General features: G+C 39.5%; 1 protein-coding gene across 1 annotated transcript in view; it reads right to left on the bottom strand.

Annotated features, from left to right (window-relative positions):
• Window positions 1–469: 469 nt before the first annotated feature.
• Window positions 470–6,000, bottom strand: part of LOC129532158 (PC-esterase domain-containing protein 1B-like) — a 28,701-nt gene continuing 23,170 nt past the window's right edge. The window contains exon 2 of the transcript XR_008677795.2: window positions 470–968. The gene's annotated coding sequence lies outside the window, so the exon portion shown is untranslated. The remainder of the gene's footprint in view (window positions 969–6,000) is intronic.

Raw genomic sequence — 6,000 nt, 5'->3', positions numbered from 1 at the left:
TTTGTACAGAGACCTAATGTTAGAGAAAGGTGGGGCAGCAGGCAGGAAGTTGAGACACAGACCCCAGCAGTAGGTACCACTCATCATCCCCAGCCAAAGGCAGATGGGCCTTTCAAACTCAACAGTTACCAACCCAAAGAACAGAACAAGGGAGTTACTCTGATGTCAGAAAATGTGAAAATGCAGAGAAAAATGCTAGGATTGGGTTCCTCTTCACCCCTTAGGTCATGGGGTCACAAACACCTCCATGCCAAGGAGGAAGAAAATATGAGACTGGGCACTTTACCTGCAGACACTGAGTATGTATGTGAAATACTACTTAAAGATACTGGGTTGGCCTGAGCCTCCTGGGCTGGATGCAGTCTATTCTGCCTTGCTTCAGTGGAAACATCAAGTCAGTTAATTTAAAAAAATTTGACATTGTTTTTATTATTTAAATGCAGTAAAAGTGAAAATTGAAACCTGGCTACAGAGATAAATATTGTAAAACATGCTTTCTATTTTTGATAGAAGAGAGATTTTAGAGCAGGTGAGTACTGGGCACTAAGGGTGGAGGTGGGTGGGTATCTCTAAGTCAGGAGAGAGCAGGGAAAAGGGAATGTCCAGATATAAGCCAAGTTTTTCCACTTGACAATTTGCCTTTGGCCTATCCTGTTTGTCTTTATCTGGGCTCAAATAACTAGAAGCTGAAGCTAAGAGGCTTGTCCTTTGTTTTGCATGACAGAGCACAGTCCGGCCCAAGCAAGAATTATATTAGAATATCTTATGGAGAAAACAGAGGGAGAGAGAAGGTGCACTTTTGTGGAGGTGTTTTCTTTCAAAATTCTTCTGCATGATCTTCTTTTCCCAAATATAGTTCCAAGGTGTGTATGAGTTCCTTTAAAATGTTTTCTTCTTTTATTATCTCTTTGTTTCTTCTTTCCTGCTCTAAGCATGCTTATTTTTATTGATTTTGGACTTCAACCACCCTGCATTTTGTGGGAAATGAAGAGAGTTAGAAAAGTGAGTCAATAAATTGAGTGCTAGGACAGAGGAAAGGCATTCAACAGAGGATTATTGCCAACCTATTTGCCTAAATTCTCAATTTACTATGCTAGGGATTTGGTTTAAGTAGTGGATCAAAGTGTTCAGTGATTTTAGGAATGCATATGCAGATGCTGCTTACTGTGGACATTTAAAAGATGGGTTTATTTATTCAACAAATATTTATTGAGCAATAAATATAGCCAGCTACTAGTGAAACAGCAGTGAAAAAAGAAAAACAACAACAAAGAACAGATACTGTGTACCTGGTCCCATGGAGCTTTACTTTTATGTGGGGAAGAAAAAAGATAATCAAATAAATGATACATAATGTGGCAGGTGGTATTAACCATTATGAAGGAAAAACAAAGCAGATTAATGGATTAGATAGTGACTACCAAGGAGGAGAGAGAGGCTGTATAACCATTTTTAAGAACTCCTCTTCTGGGCCAGGTGCAGTGGCTCACACCTGTAATCCCAGCACTTTGGGAACCGAGAGGGGTAGATCACTTCAGGTCAGCAGTTCAAGACCAGCCCTGGCTAACATGGTGAAACTCCATCTCTACTAAAAATACAAAAATTAGCTGGGCATGGTGGCAGGTGCCTGTAATCCCAGCTACTTGGGAGGCTGAGGCAGGAGAATTACTTGAAGCCAGGAGGTGGATGGTGCAGTGAGCCAAGATGGCACCACTGCACTCTAGCCCAGGTGATGGAGCGAGACTCCACCTCAGGAAAAAAAAAAAAAAAAAAAAAAAAAAAAGGTAGTTTTCTTCTGAGAAGGTCACTATTTATTTATTTATTTGTTTTTAGAGATGCAGCCTCAAATCCGTGGGCTCAAGTGATCTTCCTGCCTCAGTCTCCTGAGTAGCTGCAGCTACAAGTGGGCACTATCATACGTGGCTAATTTTTTACTCTGTTTTATTTTTACATTTTGTAGAGACAGGATCTCGCTATGTTGTCCAGTCTGGGTAGGTGACATTTTAGAAGAGACCAAAATATAGTAGGGAACCAACCACTGTGATGTTTAGAGGAGCACCTTTTCAGGCAGAGAGGCCAGCAAGTACAAAGGCCCTGAGGCGACTGTGCCTGGCAGGAGTGGTTGGAGCAGTGTAATCAGTGGGGAGTGGTGTCTCAGTTGGCCATGGGCAGGTCAGAGGAGAATCTTTGAAGCCACTAGGACTTTTTCTCCCAAGTGATATAGGATGCCATGAAGTTTTGTTGAGCAGAACAGTGAAATAAACTGATCTATGTTTTAACCAAATTGACTTTGCTGTTGTGTTGAGAATAGATTAACAAAAAACCCAGAAATTAGATTTTGAGGAGAAAGGATAAATATTGAAATAGTCATTTTGGAAAGTGGGGAGGCAAATTGAGTTGCAATGTGTAATAGGATTGTTGGAGCACCATGAACCCACTTCAGGTGGTGGTCACACATTTCAAGTCACAGAAGTCAGGATGGTTACATGTTTTGTCAATTCATGTCCAGCTTCTCATAGCCAAGCACAAAACAAACAAAAGTTGAATTCAATGAAGGTGGCGTTTTGTCAGGCAAATATACAATAAAGAAGGGAGGCAGCAGTGTTAGGGGACTGTGTGAGGCTGTCAATATCATGATGGATCATATTTTAATACATTGGGTGAGCAGGGAAGTGAGAATGTGAAAAGGATGAAAGACAGGCTAAAGTCTAGGATCTCTTTCACCACTAGAATGACGCGTCTTTGGATGGTGTATGAAAGAGATGAAACTGAAAATGAACAAAAAGAGGTGGTCACAAAGTGGGATATTTCAAATGGAGGTTGTTGAGATCCGCACTAGGCAACAGTAGGATCTAGGATATAACCTCAGAGAAGGTGGCTGAAGGAGGTGGAAACAAAATCATTGGACATCAGGAGGTCAAGGCACTGAGAGTGAGGATAATAAAAGGATTTTCCACAGTGTCAATCGACATGGATATCACAGTCACCAAGAATGATCGCAGAGTACTGGTGAAGAGTCAGTGAGCTACTTGCTACATTTTCACAGAATGAGGAGGTGTGACCTCAGTATCCGCAGATGATTTTAATAAGATGGGGGTATTGATAGGAGTTTGCCACATGGCATGAACTTCAAAGAGCAAGGATTTTTGTGTGTGTGTGTGGAAAGAGGTAATACTAACTTGGAAATATCAACAAGCAACAAAGGAGAGTGTCGACCACATCTTCTGATTTGTGAGATAAAAAAAAGAAACATTTCACCATGTTTAGAGACTACAAGGAAAGCACTATTGGAAGTGCAACCAGGTTTTAATTATAGCAAGAAGGTAATGGAAACACTTAAAGAAGAATTAAGATGAGTTATCAGGAATTCCAGAGAGCCCACTGGAAGGATTTGAGGGAGAAGGGAGGAGTGGAAGGTGGTTCCAGATTAGGGGATGTTCAAAGCAATATGAAAGAGTTCAGGTGACGAGAGACGAATTGTAGCTCTTGGGAGTGAATGAAGTAAACAGGAATGTCGGGCATGATGGGTTTAGTCCTGAAATAAGATTTTGCTATCTGCAGAAAGGATTACTCAGCCCCCTCACATGTCAGGAAGCCTCCAGGGAAGTATGGAAAGGTGAGAAGGAGGATTTAAGAGTTGGTCATAAAAATGCCAAACAGGAAAGGTTTAGATTTACTCAAAATGCCTGATTACTTAACACAGAGCTGCATTTTCAGTACTGCAATTTACCAGTAGAACCCTGGAGTAAATGGTCCAAATAAACTTACCATAATTATGATGACCTTCATATTATCACCAGGTATTGAGTGTTCATCATGCTAAGTTATTTATATCTACTATTTCATTTAATTTCACAAACAGCATTGTAAGTTGGTACAATAATCTCTATTTCGTAGTTGAAAACAAAAAGTCAGCCAAGGTTTGAACTTAGAGCTCTCTGACTCCAAAGTTAATGTTGAACAATGGTGAGGGTATGGAATTTTGGAAGAGTTTTGGGTACAGATGAAGTGAAAGTCTGGTTTTGGCACTAAATTCAACTCCACAAATATCAAGCGTCCATATTTCAGCAGTGCACTGAAATGAGAAAGATAAAAAAATCTTGGTCTTAGAGAATCTTGAAATCTATTGGACAGAATGAATACAACAAAATTACAGTCCATTATGACTTATGCAAAGACAAAAATGCTCCTGTCCAGATAGAGTTAGTACAGAGGAAGAAATGCCTAACCCTGTATCAGGAAGGTTTTCAGGGATGAATCAGAGTTGTCTAGGCAGACAAAGTGTTAACATGATTAAAGACACAGGTGGATTCCTTAGGCTTGAATAGAAAGAGAGGCCCAACATTTTCAACATTTCAGAGGGAAAAAGGAAGAATTAGTGAAGATATAGTCATGTGTATGGAGGGGGCAATGAAAAAGCTAAAGAAAAACTGTACCTTGGATTTATATAAATTGTATAATCTTTCACATAAAAGCAGTGACTGATAAGAAAAAAATTAGAACTGTCCAGAGCTTCTCATATCTGTAATCATCACAAGTAGGTCTTATCCCCATTATATAAATGACAAGGAAAGAGACAGACGTCCAAATATATTTGACTCAAAAGTCCATGTGCACTCTGCCTCCCACAAAGGAGAATCACAAATATATACCACATTGTGTATAATTCATTTGGCCAAGTTAGGAACAGTATCAACAGAGAAGAAGCTGGGAAAGAAAAAAATAAAAACAAAAAATGAGCCACATAAGGATACAGAAGGATTCTATAGGTAAAGACACAGATTGCCAAAAATTCTCATTCATCATCATGAACACTTAGCCTAATTTGCTTAAGTGCCAAGAATACAAACAGGCTTAGAACATCCTCTATATCTTGTGTTAGAAATCGACTATGTATGTGAAAATAATTTGTTTATTCATTCATTATTTCACAAAAATATATATGTATATGTTTATTTAGGAGTTAATATGTGCTGGACCAGCTGCTGGTCACTGTGAAATATAAAAATGAGTAAGACAGATTGCCTGCCCTTCAGGAACTCACAGTTAAGTAAAGGAGACACAAACAAACAAGTCATAGATATATGGAAAATACTCTAAGAAAGTTCTTAGCTTGAGGGACACTTCATACAGGCTTCAGAGAGAGAAAAAAAATGTGAGTTTTCTGGCAAATGGTAGATGCTCCAAAAGGCTATGGCTCTAAGTGTTGCCCAGTGGATGTGTGTAGAAGGGAGAGTGTCTGGTAACTTTTTGGTTTCTGAGTTTTGACCTAGTCAACTAGAACGTCAAAAAGGAGGGATCTGGGCATGTTTATGTTTACCTACCCCAAGTGATTCTTCTGAAGAGACAAAATTGGGAACCATGAGTTAAGACAGTGGCTTTTAACCACAGGTACACATTAGAATCATTCAGGGAGCTTGGAAAAAGTGCTGCCTTGGCTCCATTCCAGTCCCATTCAGCTAGAATCTCTGGAGGTGGGTCTCATGCACTAATATTTTTAAAACACAGCCTAGGTAATTCTAATGGTCAAAATGGAAACCCTTGAGTTAACAGGATTCGCAGGGAAAAGGATAGTCAAAACAGGAGGCTAAGAAACAGCACAAATGAAAGAGGAGCCCTAGAACTGATAGGAGATGCAAGAAAAAATGTGTTGTAACACTACAGAGCCCTCTTAAAAACATGTGGTCAACTGTTAAATGTCAGAGAAACATCAACACGGTCACTGGACTTGAGAATCAGAAAGTAGCTAGTGACCCTGATGAAAAGAGATTCAAAAGATAGTGGAACAGAAGCCAGATTACAATGGATTGAGACCTGAATGAAGGAGAGAAAGTGAAGAAAGAGTATAGATTATTCTTTCAAGAAACTTGCTTTGAAAGGAAGAAAGAGAAGGTGAAAGTTTGAAAAGGATGAAAAGTTGGTTAATAAAAGATAATTGGTAAAAGCTGGAGAACCTGAGACCTAGAGCAAGTTAGGAGAAAACTAAGTTCTTCCCCTAGG

Source organism: Gorilla gorilla, chromosome 11 (genome assembly GCF_029281585.2).
Source record: "Gorilla gorilla gorilla isolate KB3781 chromosome 11, NHGRI_mGorGor1-v2.1_pri, whole genome shotgun sequence".
Classification (NCBI taxonomy): domain Eukaryota; kingdom Metazoa; phylum Chordata; class Mammalia; order Primates; family Hominidae; genus Gorilla; species Gorilla gorilla.
Note: the sequence above shows the minus strand (reverse complement) of the source record. Positions and strands in the feature narration are given on the sequence as shown.